Here is a 17,526-nt window from a genome sequence, read left to right as displayed (position 1 = left end):
TATGATCTAGGATTATTTAAGAAAAAGATGCAGTTTATTTTTTGGCCCCACCCCTCTTCCGTCAAGATGCAGTTTAATAAAAGACATTAAATATAATCATTATTTGTATTGGCAGGCTCTATACCCACTGTAGGTTTATGGAACTTAATAGGAAGACATAGTTCTAATGACTCTTCCAAACCATATTATTATTATTATGTGGGCACTTTCGAGAAGCTATCCATATGAAGAGATCCACATATAAGATTCCAGAAGTTCTTACTGTGCCATTGAACGTAAGCCCTAGCTATGATTCGCGGCTGCAGCAGTCACAGGAGACAGGACAAGCCCTGGGCCTCCTCCTAACCTCTTCAGGCTTACTGACAGGTGTTGAGTTAGAGGATATATATAGTAAGGGTCTTATGCAACAACACAGTAAAAACAGGAAAAAAATTTAGACATAGAGAACAATTGAATCTTTACCTTCTCTTCCAAAAATATTTCAGTATTCAAACTTAAAAAAAAGGTTTGGCTATGCTTTAAGCAACAAATCCATTATTGCATATACTAATTGCATAGCTATGTATTTCAGAAGTACAAGCCCTGCATGGAAAATTTTTTTCAGGATAGTGTATTCTCCAAACTCATTTCAGTAATAAATGAATCTTATGGGCAGGTACTCTCTTTAATAGATAAATAGATGATAGATAGACAGATACATTTTTATAAAGATATATAATTGACACCACTTCTCTCCCTTCACTCTTTGCCCATTGCCTATGGGATCTAGGAACATAGGGTTTGTCAACCTCTTTCCTTGGTGTCCACTAAATAAATGTTCAATGTGCAACATAAGCATCTAAGCAGAGTTCCCTCCCCACCACCACCATTTTAAAATTTCAGTCCCATACCCTAAACCATATGGCCACCTGCCCAGGGGAGTTTTCAGCTGAAGCATCCATGAATGTCCTAATATGCACCCAGGCCAGCCTTGGGCACCAATTTACAGCTTCTCTCTTTACCCTGTAACTCTCCAGGAAGAGTCGTTGTGTTGCACAGTGTTTGATAAAGGCCTCCTAGAAGGAGCATCTTGAGTACAGTGTATACAGAGGCACCTGGCGATGTCCCTCACTGAGACAGAGCTGTTGGCGGTGAATCAGGCTCCTTCCACCATAAAGTCCGTTTTATGTTGCTAAGGGAAAAACAGCACTGAATTGTTAGTCATCTAGAATATTTTTTTCAACTTAGCAACAGAATGTATTTCTGAAGAAAATTAATCTGAAGCTACCTCTACAAATTAAACAGGGGGTTTCTGAGTCTGTAAGTTGGATTTAAGGAATTTTTTGTATAAATAGATTTATGTCCACATTTTCAGGTAAATAGAAGGAACACATCACATATTCCATATATAAACTTCCAGCTAACTATGGAGAGGTCAGTTAGATGAAGACAATTGGGGAAACATTGTAACAATATACTTCTACAAATGAAATGATATAAAAAAAAGTTGTGTCCTGGTATTTTTTCTCTTTGATTTTGACAATGAGGGAAGAATATTATAAATATTTTGAGTAATGAACTTGGGTTCCATGTAATTGACAGAAGTGAGATTAGCATGTATCTTGATTGACATTAGAAGTCTATTCCTATTTATTTAACTCTGAGTTACCATTATTTTGATATTAAGTTAATAGAGAGGGAAAAATCATACCATCATCCTGTCAAGCTAAGCGGAGAAATAGATATGATTTCCTACTGGGAAATTATAAACATATCTTCTTTCCTGTTGGGATAAAATCAGGACTGGAGTTCATTTCCTATCGGGGTTGTGCTGGCTGTCTCTGTGACACTGTAAGTACAGAAGTAATGAGATTGTTTATATATCAGAATTATGATCAAAGGGCCGGGCGCGGTGGCTCACGCCTGTAATCCTAGCACTCTGGGAGGCCGAGGTGGGCGGATCGTTTGAGCTCAGGAGTTCGAGACCAGCCTGAGCAAGAGCGAGACCCCATCTCTACTAAAAATAGAAAGAAATTATATGGACAGCTAAAAAATATATATAGAAAAAATTAGCCGGGCATGGTGGTGCATGCCTGTAGTCCCAGCTACTCGGGAGGCTGAGGCAGTAGGATCGCTTGAGCCCAGGAGTTTGAGGTTGCTGTGAGCTAGGCTGACGCCACGGCACTCACTCTAGCCTGGGCAACAGAGTGAGACTCTGTCTCAAAAAAAAAAAACAAAAAAACAAAAAAAAAAACAGAATTATGATCATGAAAAATATCTGTGCAGGAAAAAATGCAAAGGACAGCCTACAGTATAGGAACATGAGATAATCAAATGCATATGTGGGTACTTTAACTGTATTTTGAGAGTGAATTCCTGAATGTGCATACTTAGCGTGTGCTTTTCTTCAGATGGTTAGTTTTTTCCCCATCTGAATATGTCATTTTTTTCTTTATGATAGCTCAATGAATATTTACTAAAGGCTCATTTTATCATATTAATACTGAAACTATAGGTTTACATCGTTTTTGGTTAAATATAGTTACATGTCTATCAGAAATGAAGGGAATTTAGAGTTTCTGAGCTTCATAGGACACGGCATGGCCTGTGGGAGCTTTTCATGAAGGGAAATCCACTTCCGTGAATTGGAACTTCATGGGACTTAGCAGTTCTATGGGATTTTTCAGTCCCTTAAGGGGTGTTTGAAAGAAAATATGCATTCTTGGATAAATAACATACTGTTGGTACATGTGATCACCATATAGACCTGTGAAAATTGGTGAAATTAAATTTCCCCTTTGGTAGCTGGACACATGCCAATGACCACCGTTCCCCCTGCTTTACCTGGTGCAGTTCACGTCATCTTCCTAACAGAAACCTCGGTCAGGCCCCCTGGTATCTACAGACATAATAGAGAAGGGGGTCTCTGCCGCATCATAAGCTCCTCGATGGAGAAACCAAAATACAAGTGAAATGTAAAGATTCAATGGACCTTTAATAGAACATCATTAAGTCATTATTAAAATATACATTTCAGCTTTTCACAAAGTGGAATCGTTTCTTCCCCTGTGGAAGCTTAAGTTTGCAGAAGTTTTTTCTTCTCCTTACAGTGACTATCAGGACATAAAGTTTGATATAAATAATATTATTTATTCAATCAAAAAGTAGTTACTGTAAACCTACTATGTGCTGGGCACCTTCTAGGCCCCAGGATACACGGTAAATTAGATGAAAACACTGACCTGATAGGGTTTACATTCTAGGGAAGGGTCTAGACAACAAAAAGTCAGTGTGCAATACCACGGACACCTGATAAATGCTGAGAAGAAAACCAAAGCAGAGCAAGGGGTGCAGAATGGCTCTAGAGGAGAGACAGGCAATCAGGGGAGAGTCTTCTAAAGAGGTGACATTTGAACGTAGAATTCTGCTGACCACGGCCAGGTCAGAAGGGGCATCTCAGGCTAAGGAAACAAACAGTGTGAAAGCCTTGAGCAGGGAAGAAGCTTGGTATAAGAGGAGCAGAAAAAGAGCTGACGAGGCTAAGATGAGCAAGGTAGGGTGAAGTTAACATGAGTTCAGAAAGACCGAAGTCAGACCATGAAGGGCATTCTTGATCACGTGCAGGAACTTGGATTTTGTTCTCAGCATGATGTAAAGCCACTGGGAAGTTTATAGCTTAGAAATGACGTAAGCAGATTTATATTTAAAATAACATCCTGTGGTTTCTATGGGAAAAAATGAATGTGGGGGGCAGGGGGAAAGAGAGAGACTTGGGACAAGAGTAGAAGCAAAGATGACCAGGCAGGAGGTGATGGTGAAGACTCAGGCTGGGAGACAGAGGCAGAGGTGGCAAGATGTCAGCCTTGGATATATTTCAAAGGAAGAGCTGACAAGGCTTGCTCTTGGGCTGGATGTTAGAAGAGAGATGAGTGGTGGGGACGAGGATGCCTGAAGAATTATAACTGGGAGAATAGAGTAACTATTTGTGGAAACAGGGAAGGCTGGGGAAGAAGCATGTGTCAGGAGGAACTTCATGTGACCTTGTCAGATTTGAGAAGCCTATTAGAGAAGTGGACATCGAGCTCAGGGAAGTGCTCTGGGCTGGAAATATGAAGTTGGAAAACATCAGAATATGGATGGCATTTAAACCCAGGGGAGTGGGCAAGTCCCTCTAGGAAGTGAGCATAGATAAAGAAGAGGTCTGAGAGCTGAGCACTGAGCTCTGAGACCTCCTATAATTTCACTGAGGGGAGGAGGAGCCGGCAATGAAGACTGAGGCAGCACAGGGAGGTGGGAAGAACACCGGGAGGTTGTGGTGTTCTGAAAGCCAAAAGAAGAAAGTCTTTCAGGAGGAAAATAGTGTTGTATGCTCTCGACAGGTTGACTGCGACGACGTGGTGACCCAGACAAAACATTTTCAGTCTAGAGGCATGGGTAGAGCCAGAGAGGAGTGGGCTGAAGAAAGAACTCAGGATGAGGATGTGCAAAGCATCTTCAGAGACACTTTCTAAATGGATTGCTACAAGGCAACAGAGGACTCAGGCTGTGGCTGAAGAGAACGAAGATTCTTGGAAAAGCATTTGTATTTATATGGGAATTATTATAGCATATTTGTTGATGATCATGATCTAGGAGAGAAGCATAAAGTGTGGAAACAGAAAAGAGAGTGAATGAATAACTGTAAAATCAAAGTCCTTGTGTAGGTGAAAGTAGGCAAGGTTTGTGATGGTTAATTTTAGGTGTCCACTTGATTGGATTAAGGGATACCAGATAGCTGGTAAAGCATTAATTAATTAATTAAATTTTTTGCAGGGGCCATGCTAATCTTCTGTGTATTGTTCCAATTTTCGTGGATGTGCTGCCAAAGCAAGCACTGGTAAAGCATTATTTTGGGATGTGTCCATGAGGATGTTTCTGGAGGAGATTGGCATTCAAATCAGTGAACTGAGTAAGGAAGATTCACCCTCACGCAATGTGTGTGAGCACCATACATCAGCTGAAAGCCTAGATAGAAATAAAAAAGGCAGAGGAAAAGCAATTTTTCTCTTTCTACCTCCAGAGAACTTGGGAGATCTTCTTCTCTTGCCCTTGGACATTTGCTTTCCAGGCTTTCCGGCCTCTGGACTCTAGGACTTGTACCAGCGGCTCCCAGATTGTTAGGGCTTTGGCCTTGGACTGAGATTCGCACCATTTGCTTCCGCAGTTCTGAGACCTTCAGACTTGGACTGAGCCCTGCTCCCACTTTCCATGGCTTATCATGGGACTTCTCAGTCTCCATAACTGTGTGAGCCAATTCCTCTAATAAATCTCTCTCATCTATACCTATGTATGTGTGTATATATATGTATATATATATATATCTTATTGGTTCCATTTCTCTGAAGAACCCTGACGAATACAAGATCCAATCCACACGTCAATTGGTTGGCCTCAGCTAGGGGTAGACATAGTTTAAGCACTGTAAGAAGAAGAAACACAGAAAAATGGGAAGAAATGTCAACAGGTTTACAGACTTGGTAGTGGGTGACTGGGCAGTCCTTTTCTTAATGGTTTTTATTTTATCATCTAAGAGTGAGAAGAGGAAAAGGATAATTGGAATTTTGAGGAAAGAGAAGATGTGAAATAGTAATCTCAGATGGTGGGAGAAAAATAATTGACTAGGAAATTAATATTTGGGGGCAGTGTTGAAGACTTATTAGAAAATTGTGGTCATAAATTTAAACTGGGTATCTGCAGCTTAACTGTGGGATTTTGTTCAGCCCATTCCCTTCTCAGGGTCCACAAGGGATAAATGGAGAGTTGGAGTTCTTCCAAGTGAGTAAGGTGGATAGAGGGTCTTGGACACAGGTTAGCAAACATTTCCTGCAAAGGGCCAGACAGTAAATATTTTAGGCTTGGTTTCTGGGCCATACAGTCTCTCTCACGACTACTCAACTTGTCATTTGAGCGCAAAGACAGTGCTACACAATACAGACACCAATGGTATGGCTGGGTTCCAATAAAACATTACTTGTAAGAACAGGCAGCAGGCTGATTTGTCCTTAGTTTACTGAGCCATGATCTAGGGAATTGAGGGTGCATGCAGAGGACCTATGATAGTGATGGACTGCAGAGTCGAAGCTGGATACCACATGAAGTGATGGGGTGAAAATGGCTTAGAGGTCTAGGTGGGGGCAGTGAACTATTAGTCGGGATATTAATTAAAATGAACTGGAAAGAGAGAAGTTGGTACTTAGGGTGTTTGCTGCATGACATCTGGTTGTTAGAGGCAATGCCTTCCTTGGATAGGAGCTGGATGAAGACAGGAACCTGGGAGCCTTGGGGCTTGGTGGGCATCGTTTAAACGTTGCGGGGCTGTTAGTGAGAGGAAGGGACGTCTTACTAAGAGCAAGTGCTACTCTGGAGGTCTGTCTCCAATCAGGGGCACTTGTAGCATTTTAAGCCTCTTTATAGAAGATGGGCTGACTTCCCAGGACTCAAATCTCTGTGGATCGCCCCCAGACCATACCAAGAGTGACAGCGTGGTCAGGTAGAAGTCATTTTGCTAGAGTCTGTGTGGCCTAAAGTCCCACTTGAATTCATTTGTTAAGTACTTCTAGTGTATGTGGTACACATCTCTTCCAGATCACCATTTGTTACTACTTTGTGAGGGAAAAAATGGCAGGGTGATTATTATTCCTGCAAATCACATTAGTTGATAATGTTTACCAAGCAACATTCTTGTCATAACTTTATCAAGTAATGCAGTATTTATGTTGTAGTAAGTGTCTTCAGGAAAATTTGATGGTTGATACTGATATAAAATATTATTGAAAGACAGTTTCCCAGGTTAACTTACCTGTTTGCTACTCAGATAAAAATATTTAAGGCATAGTCTCTGCCCTCAAGATAATTAGACTAGAAGTGGAGTAGATTATGTAAATAAATAATTGCCAGACACTGAATTAATTGCTAGAACAGAGCAAAAAGAGTATTTCATTTGTTTATTCATTGCAAATTCCTTTTTTAATACTTTCTGTATGCCATGAAGATGAAAATGAATAAGCTATTTTCTTTGCTGGCAGGTGCTTAGAGGCTAGGTGTGGAGTTGGATGTATAAACAAATAATTGCAAAAGACTACACTCATTGCTACAATAAAGAAATACAAATAAACTATAGTGAAAGCATAAAGAAGGTCAGGATAGACCCTGCATGGGAGATAAAGAAAGGCTTCACAGAGGGGGAGACTCCCGAACAGGGTCTTGTAAGATGAACAGGACGGCACCGAGAGCAGAAGAGCATTCCAGGAAGAGAGGGCTGCAAACGCGTTGAGTCTGAGTATGGCTGGAGCACTGGGACAATACAGATGAGTGACAGGCCATAAGGTTGAAAAGGTGGGAACCAGGGAACGGGAAGATGCCAGCAGGAGGAAGTGAGACCTTTTCAGGTAGGCCGTGGGAGACCCAGAAGGGCTTTAATCAGGGAAACAAACGTGATATTTACATCTCAAAGAGATGGTGGAGAAGGGACTGGAGGAAGGTGAGACTGGAGGCAAAAGTTTTCTAGTTTTGTTTTTTACTTATTTATTTATTATTTATTTTGGTTGTGACCAATTAAGTGGAGACCATGATCACCAATGGGTCAAGTTGTGAAACACAAAACTCAGAATCAAATGATTCACTAGATCCCTTATAATTTTAATCTATGCAGGTTTAGGTTCCCTGCTCTGCACAATGGTTCCCTGTGCTCTCATCTATGGCTGCACCACCAGCTCATGTGACAAAGATTCCTAATGGGCCTTGGAAATTACTGGAGAATGAGGATTGAGTCTTATTTACCTTTGTGTACGTCTAGCCGAAGGTCTCGTTGTATAACTCAAAAACTATTACTGAACTAAACCAAATACTGACTGCATTATATTCAATAGCTATTGCACAATTGGCATGGGGGCGGGGATAATGACTATTAGCAATATGCCTGGTGACCTGAAGCCATACCTATCAATGGAGAGAGGACAACATGCTCAAACTTCTGAAACATAGCTTAGCTAATACTGCAGAATTGAATAACATAAAGGAATAAAAAATTTGAGGTCCACTAGACTCAATGTGAGTCTAACTTCTTCAAAGTAGCTTCTTTCAAACTGCTTGCAATTTATTTCCTACGATGCTTCCTCATCATACAATACACGAACATGACATAAAAGCAATTTTTGAGGCAATATTAGAAAACACTAAAGTGTTAGGGTCTAACTTAAAAGGATTGTCAACAGCAAAGGTAGAAAATAATGTTGCACACAGATAACCAGCTGTTTATGTCCCTCTTGATGTATGATGCTTCAGGCATTGTGATCTCTGGACTTTCATCACATGCACCTGCTTAAATGGAAGCCAGATTGCTCCACTGTACAAACAGAATAGCTGTTTTAAAAGATTTTTTTTTTTTTTTTTAAATTTCCCCTATATACTGCCTAACGCAACTTGATGGTAGTGGCACTATTTCAGCCGTGTGTTAGCCATTGAATATGACATACCATCAAAAATGAATTCCACATTATATTCTTTCCTTGGTATAATTTAAAATATTCTGATGCCCTCCAGCATTATGGGACAGATAAAACACAGCTCTGTCTGAAAGTCCTAAAATGCAGGTGGTATCTTGAAAGCTGTGGTTTTGTTTGTTTTTTTTTTTTTTTTTTTAAGTACAGTGACCAATAGATTATTTACACATCAAAAAAGAAAATGATCCTCAGGTTGCCTGCCAGGATGGAAGAGGCAATGTGCCCAAATGTTACCAGAAAACCATATATGTTAAAATACTTCTCTCGGGTTATGATATCAAGGGTGGGTGAGTTCTTTCCAGGCTCACAGTACATGACATACACCTTTTAATGGTACTGGAACTCTTGCCTTTATGGCCAATGTTCATACAAAAGTACATTTTCAGGGAGGATTTGTTTTTCTTCCTCAGGGCAATGAAGCTCCCAACTACTAACTCGTAATCTCTTCACAATGACACTAGCAACACTTAGCACTTATATAATAGATCCATATACTTTAAAAAAATTGCTGGTCATAAATCAGTTTGTCTCTACCACATTTCCATGGATGAGGGCTTGTGGCATTATTTAATTTTTATAGCTGAGATATCACTGATGGTGAACAGGTTGCTCTGGTTTTCCCAGGGGAAGAGGAGAGAGTACGATGAGGCTTTCCTCAGTGAGGAATCTCGCCATGAGGTCACATGGTTGGAAGTCTGCTCACTACTGAACTTCTTTATGTAAGCAAGACATGTCCAACCCTACAGAATGTACTGAATCATACTGCAGCAATCACTAATCCACTGATCAAAATAGGATGCTGGTTACTTAATCGCCAAAAGCCCAAAGGGCCTTTCATCAAGGAGATTCTATGAAGATGACACAACCACTTTGCTCTGAGTAAGGCATCACCTAAAATCTCATTTTTGTTCTCTGTGACATTTAGGTAACGAAAAACAAGAGTTATTTGGGCTGAATAAGAAATGGATAGAAATGTATCACTGAGGAAGGTTGTAGAATCATTTTCACTCTGAGGTACCTGAACTGTTTTGTATATGATACTATAATGTAGTTGTGATGATTAATTTAATGCATCAGCTTGGAGGGTGTTTTAGATGAGATTAGCATAAAAATTGGTGAACTCTGAATAAGCAGATCACATTTCATAATGTGGGTGGTCCTCATGCAATCAGTTGAAAGCCTGCAGAGAACAAAAAGACTGGCTTCCCTGAGCAGGAGGGACTTTTCCAGTACGGTGCCTGTGGACATCACCTGCACCGGCAGCTCTCTTGGGTCTGCCCACACCGCAAGATTTGGACTTGCCAATCTCCATAATTGCATGAGCAATTTTTTAAAAAAAAAATTATTATAAGGATAATAAGAATCCTATTGATTGTGTTTCTCTGGAGAACCCTGACTAATGCCCTAGGACATTCATCAACAGACGGCCCAATGAACTAGCCATTCACCAACAGATTTATGGAACCCTGGACCTTTCATTTACTGGTTTTTAGGAACACACCAAAGAATGCTCTTGTAAATATGCTTTGTCATGCCCGTTCGGCTTTCTTGCCACTCTGAATTTTTCACTGCCCAGGTGGCTGTGATTGCACTGGGAACCCAAGGCCCGTGGCTACAGTTTACTGGACCTGAGATTAATAACTGACTAGGAGGTTGGAGGATGGCTGATCATAGGTGAGGCTGAACCAAACCAACACTTGATCCTAAAAATTTGAACTAAGATCCATTGAAACAGACAGGGTAGGTAGGTAGGCCTTGCCAACCAGAACAAGTACTTGCAAGAAGATTCCCTGCCATCTTCTAAACCCAAAGAAGGCTAAACGCAAAAGGCGTGGGAGGTGGAGCGCGCAGGAGAGCAGCTCGTGCCTGAGTGGGGCTCAGGTGGGCAGGGCCTCAGGATGACAGAAGGAGAATCTCGTGCCTTTCCCGTAAGAGCCACCATGGCTGAGAAATGTGCTGTGTGTCCGGGACCCTGGGAGAGACCCCGCCCTGCCAACACCCTGTTGATTTAGCGTCTGGCTCCAGTACTCCATTATCTGACCTTGGATAAGCCCTTATCTGGGCGTTAGTTTCCTCGTCTATAAAATAAAAGACTTAACTTTGATATGTGGAGTTCTAGAGAATCCAGTAGCTTCCAACTGGCCATATGAAGTAGGGATTGTTTCATGGGGGAGGGGGTCTCCGTCAATGTTATTAGGCCCTGTCTTCTCTCAGTCTCACCTGCGGCAACAGTGGCGTTGTTCTCCTAAGGCAAGTAATTTTCAAACTTTTTTTCCCCTTTATCAGAGAGAACTTCATTAAAAATAAGTCATATGAGAAGCATTTAAACAAAGAAAACAGATGCCAGCATCAGAGTGAGGGGGCTGGGAGCTGCGCCCCGCGGCCTTTCTCACCATTCTCTGTCCCCACGTCCCCACGTCCCCACGTCCCCACGTCCCCACGTCCCCACGTCCCCACGTCCCCACGTCCCCACGTCCCCACGTCCCCACGTCCCCAGCTCTGCAGCCTCCAGTGAGAAAGCCTTTTCCCCTGAAAAACGACAAGATGAATAAGAAAGAGGGAGAGTGAAATAAAGTTAAAAACTGCAGGAACAGCTGAAGACCAGAGGGGTTTTCGAGATACACAGTCTGGAAGTATTTTCTCCCCTGGCACGGGAATTCCAACAAAGAGCACAGGCAGAAGCCGGGAGGACAGAGGCTGAGGAGCAGCAACCGGGAAACTGGGGCCAGAGCGGACGGGCATGATGGGAAAAACAGCAGGAGAGGTCGAAGTTGCACCGTGTGGTGTTCCTGTGTTCCTGGCTTTAAGTGACACAAAGGAAAGTAAAAGAAAGACTGATGAAACAAGAACATTTTCCAATGCCTCCAAAAAGGAGACCTTTAAAGGGGGTACTATAATTAACTGAAAAGAGGAAGCAAGGAAGACTTAGGAGGGATTTTTCTTATACATTTGCTGGGAAAGACCAGAATAGGTGTTGTTTCACTCACAATCAAAGATGCTGAGGAAATCTACAGAAATGGTGGGGTAAAGACCTCCAAAAATTCTCTCCTCTATAAAAGCAATGAGAACACTGGCAAAAATGGTCGGAATCAACTTTTTCTGAACTCTGGAAATGAACCAAAGCTTACAGCAATCTAGGGAGCATTTATTCAAGTAAAGCAGCTACATCTCAGCCAGAACAGTGAGCTCTGTGGCCTTTTAACTTGCTCCATTCCCATCCCCCGCTCCTGAGTGCTGAGGTAATGTTAAAACCTGATAGCCAGAAATCTCAGTGAAAACCAGCAGCCTGGCAGCCCCTGTGCTGGGTCCTTCAGCCCCACTCCCAGAACACTGTCTTTACTTGACCTGCGTGATATTTTCCTTGAATACCCCCCTTACAAGGTTCCCTTTATTCAACCTGACTCAGAGCTCACCCGATACAAACAGCCTTTCTCCCATGGACATGTGTTGAAAACAATTAGAGGCAATTAGATATTATGGCTGCCTGAAGCAGAAGATAACAGTGGAAGCAAACAGAAGCCTGACCAAAATGATTAATGAGAAAAGCTGGGGCATGAGATGTCTACAAGGAGCTTTGAAAGTCTGCAACATATTCTTGAAAATCTAGAAGTCTGCATGTTGTGTGCATGCACAGGGTTGCATGGGTGCCCAAGGAAGACCAGGGACAGCCCTAAGCTCTCACCTTAGAGTCTCCGCACAACCAAGAAGTGAAAGCCAAGGCAGAGCTGCAAACTGCCTGGTTGAGTGTTGAAGGCATGTCCCAACACACACATACAGAGCCCCTCAGCAAAGATTGGGGGAGTTATTGGATCCAGGAAGTAAAGAAAATCTTTGCCTAATCATTAGCTGACAAATAAGATAACCAGGCAGAGACTTCTGGGCCAACACACTACAAAGACTACAGAGCTTACAGAATTAGTTCAGAAAAGTCACAAACAACAACAATAACAAACAGTAAAAACCCTGAGAAGGGAAGAGAATCTAATTTCCAGAGTTGCAAAACTATATTATTTAAAATGCCTTGTTTAGGCCGGGCGCGGTGGCTCAAGCCTGTAATCCTAGCACTCTGGGAGGCCGAGGTGGGCGGATCGTTTGAGCTCAAGAGTTCGAGACCAGCCTGAGCAAGAGCGAGACCCCATCTCTACTAAAAATAGAAAGAAATTATATGGACAGCTAAAAATATATATAGAAAAAATTAGCCGGGCATGGTGGTGCATGCCTGTAGTCCCAACTACTCGGGAGGCTGAGACAGGAGGATCCCTTGAGCTCAGGAGTTTGAGGTTGCTGTGAGATAAGCTGACGCCATGGCACTCACTCTAGCCTGGGCAACAAAGTGAGACTCTGTCTCAAAAAAAAAAATAAATAAATAAATAAATAAAATGCCTTGTTTCAACAATGAAAGTATTATAATACAAAAGTGTTAAATGCAAAAGTGTGGCCCGTACATAGGAAGAAATAATCAATAGAAGGTATCCATTAGGAAGCCCAGACATTAGACACAGAACAAATCTTTAAATCAGTTATTTAAAATATATCCAAAGAACTAAAGGAAATGATGTCTAACAAAATAAAAGAAAATATGAGAACAAAGTCTCACCAAATAGACAATATCAATAAACAGAGAGAAATTATAAAAAAGAGGCAAATAGAAATTCTGTAGTTGAAAAGTACAAAAACTTAAATGAAAAAGTCACTGGAGGATTTCAATGGCAGATTTTGGCAGGCAGAAGAACGAATTGATAAATTTGAAAATAGGTCAGTTGATGTTATCCATCCCCAGGAACAGAAAAGGAAAAGATTGAAGAAAAATAAACAGGGCTGCAAAGGACTGTGTGATACCATCACACGTACCAACACATACGTGATATGAGTCTTAGAAGGCCAGAGGATAGAGAAGGGTGCAGAAAGAATGTTTTAAGAAATAATGATAAAAAAAACTTTCAAAATTTGAGGAAAAACATCAATCTACACATCCAAAAAACTCAATAACCTCAAATAATAAGTGCAAAGAGATCCACACCAAGCCATGTTATGGTCAAATGTAAACTTCAATACCCCACCTTCGTTAATGAATAGAACAACCATACAGTTGATCAATAAAGAAATAAAAGACTTGGACGACACTATGCACCAACTACACCTAACAGACATCTATAGAACACTCCACCCAACAATACCAGAATGTCCATTTTTCTCAAGGACACATGGATAGACTGTATATTAGACTACAAAGGAAGTCTCAATAAATTTAAGAAGATTGAAATCATACAATGTATCTTCTCTGATCACAGTGGAATGAAGCTAGAAATCAATAACATAATGAAAACTGGAAAATTCACAAATATATAGGTATTAAAGAACTCACTCTTATAAAAAACCAAAGGGTCAAAACAAAACCATAAGAGAAATTGGAAAATTCTTAGAGACAAATGAAAACAAAAATATAGGATACTAAAATTTATGAGATGTAGTAAAAGCAGTGCTCAGAGGAAAATTTGTGTGTAAATATATATATTAAAGAAACAGCTCTCAAATCCATAGCTTAATTTTACGTCTTAAGAAAATAGTGAAAGGAGAGCAAAGTAAACCCAAAGCTAGTAGAAGGAAGTAAAGAATAAAGATTAGAGCAGAGACAAACAACAGAGAACAGAAGAAAATAAAAGCAACGAAACCAAAGTTGGTTCTTTAAAAAGATTGACAAAATTGACAAACCTTTAGCTAGACTGACCAAGCAAAAAACAGAGAGACTCAAATTACAAAAATGAGGAATGAAAGAGGGAACATCCCTACTAACCTTAAAGAAATATAAAGAATTCTAAGAGAATACTGTGAACAGTTGTATGCCAGCAAATTAGATACCCTACACAGAACAGACTATTCCTAGAAAGATAGAAACTACAGAAACTGGCTAAAAAAATAAAAAGCATAAAATAGCTTATAACAAGTAAAGAGATTTGAATTAATAATTTAAAACTTCCCACAAAAAAAGCCAAGGACTAGATAGCTTTACTGATGAATTATACCAAATGTCTGGTGAAGAACTAAGATCATCTTTTCACCAAAACGTCTCAAAAATAGAAAAGGAAGGAATTTCCCCATCTCATTTATGAGGCCAGTGTTATCCTGATAGCAAAAGCAGACAAACATGGCACAAGAAAACTGTGGGCCAGTATTCATAATGAATACAAACACAAAAATCCTCAATAAAATACTAACAAACTAAATGATATTTTATAAAAATGATAATATAACATGATCAATTGATATTTATCCCAGGAATGCAAGGTTGAGTCATTCAGTCAGTGTAATACATCATATTATCAGAATAAAGAACAAAAACACATGATCATCTCAATAGAGAAAACACATTTGACAAAAAATTTAACACCCTTCATGAGAAAAGCACTCAACTAGAACTGAAGAGAATTTCCTCAAACCTGAAAAAGGGCATCTGTGAAAAACACATAGCTAACACCGTGCTTATCAGCAAAAGACTGAAAGTTGTCCCCTAAGATCAGAAACAAGGCAAGGATGCCTACTTTCACTACTTCTTTTCAGCATTGTACTGAAGGTTCTAACCAGGGAAATCAGGAAAGAAAAAGAAGGCGTCCAAGTTGTAAAGGGAGAAGCAAAGCTATCTCTATTTTTAAATTACTTGATTTTGTATTTAGAAAATCCTCATGAATCCACAAAAAATTTGTTATAGCTAATTAGCAAGTTCAGCAAAGTTGCAAGATACAAGATCAAATTACAAAATCACTTATATTTCTATATGCTAGCAATGACAAGTTTGAAAATGACATTAAGAAAACGATTCCATTTGCATGGCATCAAAAAGCATGGAATTCTTAGGAATTAATTTAACAAAAGAAGTACAATACTTTTACACTGAAAACTGTGAAACATTATTGACAGAAATTAAAGAAAGTACATCTGCATCCATGACTTGGAAGAGTTAATACTATTAATATGGCAATATTCCCCAAACTGATCTACAGATTCAACTTGATCCTTATCAAAACTTCAGCTGGATTTTTTTTGGCAGAAATAGACAAGCTGCTCCCCAAATTCACATGGAAACATAAAGAGCCCTCCCCAATTCATGTGGAAATGTAAGGAGCCCAGAATAGCAAAAATAATCTTGAAAAAGAAGAACAAAGTTGGAAGACTCACACTTCCCATATTCAAAACTAACTACAAACCTAGAATAATCAACACAGTGTGATACTGGCATAAGATAGACTTATAGATCAATGGAATAAAAATGTAAATAAAAACAGTAATGAGTTACTACTGCATACCCACTAGGATGGCTATGATAAAAAAGACAGACAATAACAAAAGTTGGCGAGGATCTGGTACTGTAAATGGTACACCCATTTTGGAAAACAGTCTGGCAGTTGCTGATATGGATATAGAGGTTATATATTCGCTAACAATTTCATTCCTATGTGTATTCCCAAGAGAACTGAAAACATATGTCCACATAAACACTAGTACATGAATCTTCAAGAAGCAGCATTTTTATAATATCCAAAAAGTGGAAATAACCAAGCAACCCAAAATGTTTATCAATTGATGAATGGAAAAACAAAATGTAGTATATTCATAAAATGTAAATTCAGACATAAAAATTAATTGTATTGTATGATTCCATTTGTATGAAACGTCCAGAGAGGCCAATGCACAGTGACAGAGGAAGATTGCCGGTTGCCAGGGGCTGAGAGAAAAGGAAATGTACACTGACTACTAATGGATGTGGAGCTTATTTTGGGTATGATGAAAATGTTCTGGAATTAGAGAGTGGTAATTGTTTCACAACTTTATGAATACATGAAAAATCACAGAAATGTATACTTTGAGTTTTATGGTGTATGAATTATGCCTAATTTAAAAGAAACATAAATCAAAGGAACTATGTTCTTGCCTAATTTCACTTAACCTGAGCTGAGAGTTAAAATATTTCTGCTCAGTTAGTGTGATGATTGATTAGTGTCATCTTGACTGGGATAAGGGATACCCAGATAGTTGGTAGAACGTTATTTCTGGGTGTGTCAGTGAGGGTATTTTTAGAAGAGATTAGCATTTGAATCAGTAGACTGAGTAAAGAAGCTCTGCCGTCACCGTTGGCGGGACTCACCCAATGGGCTGGGAGTCTGGATGGAACAGAAAGTCAGGTTAGCTCTCTCTTCCACAGTCAGGATGTCCACCTTCTCCTGCCATGGACATCAGAGCTCCAGGTTCTCAGGCCTTCAAACTCCAGGACTCACACCAGTGGCCCCCCATTTTCTCATGCCTTTGGCCTGGAACCAAGAGTTATATCACTGGCCATCCCCCACCCCCATTGTCAGGCCTACAGGGTCACAACACTGGCTTTCCTGGTTCTCCAGCTTGCGGAAAGTACGTGGTGGGACTTCTTGGCCTCCATAACCCCAGGAGCCAATTCCCATCCTAAATCTCCCCTTATGTGTCTAGATATTTTATTGGTTCTGTTTCTCAGGAGAAGCCTGACTCATTTGGTTAATATTTCCCAAATATTTAGGGTCCTCTTTCCTTATCACCTCTCCTGCCTGATGACAACCTGTATCCCTTGTGTTTTAGAAGGACTTACCTTTCTCCCGGTGGCTATGGAGGATTCTCAGGTGTTCCACTGGTCAAACGATGTAAGATACAGAGGTGGATCCATGAGAGCCTGCTGTTGCTAAGACCTCGAGCAAAATAATAGTTCAGTTAGTAATAGTTCAAAAAGAAATGACAGGAGGAGAAGGCTCAGGACAAGCGCACCCCATCAGAGGTGAAGTAGGATTGGCAGGGGCTCCTTCCCTAGCTGGCAGGGCTCTCAGCCCAGAGGAGGACTGTGAACTGCTCAATGAGGAGGAGTTTCACAGATGAGCCTAGATCTCCGTCTCCCCATATTCACAAGCAGTCACCATCCTCCGGCTGTCGTGGAGCTGGGGATGCCACAGCATCAGTCAAACCTGCTAAGATTCCATGAGTCAGGCCCCAG

General features: G+C 40.5%; 1 non-coding gene across 1 annotated transcript; it reads right to left on the bottom strand.

Annotated features, from left to right (window-relative positions):
* Positions 1–4,747: 4,747 nt before the first annotated feature.
* On the bottom strand, positions 4,748–4,853 carry LOC138382094 (U6 spliceosomal RNA). The gene has a single exon (XR_011233262.1). It is a non-coding gene; the product is annotated as a U6 spliceosomal RNA (small nuclear RNA).
* Between the last annotated feature and the right edge of the window lie 12,673 nt (positions 4,854–17,526).

This window comes from Eulemur rufifrons, chromosome 3 (genome assembly GCF_041146395.1).
Source record: "Eulemur rufifrons isolate Redbay chromosome 3, OSU_ERuf_1, whole genome shotgun sequence".
NCBI lineage: Eukaryota > Metazoa > Chordata > Mammalia > Primates > Lemuridae > Eulemur > Eulemur rufifrons.
The sequence above is the reverse complement of the archived record's forward strand: the minus strand, read 5'-3'. Positions and strand labels throughout refer to the sequence as shown.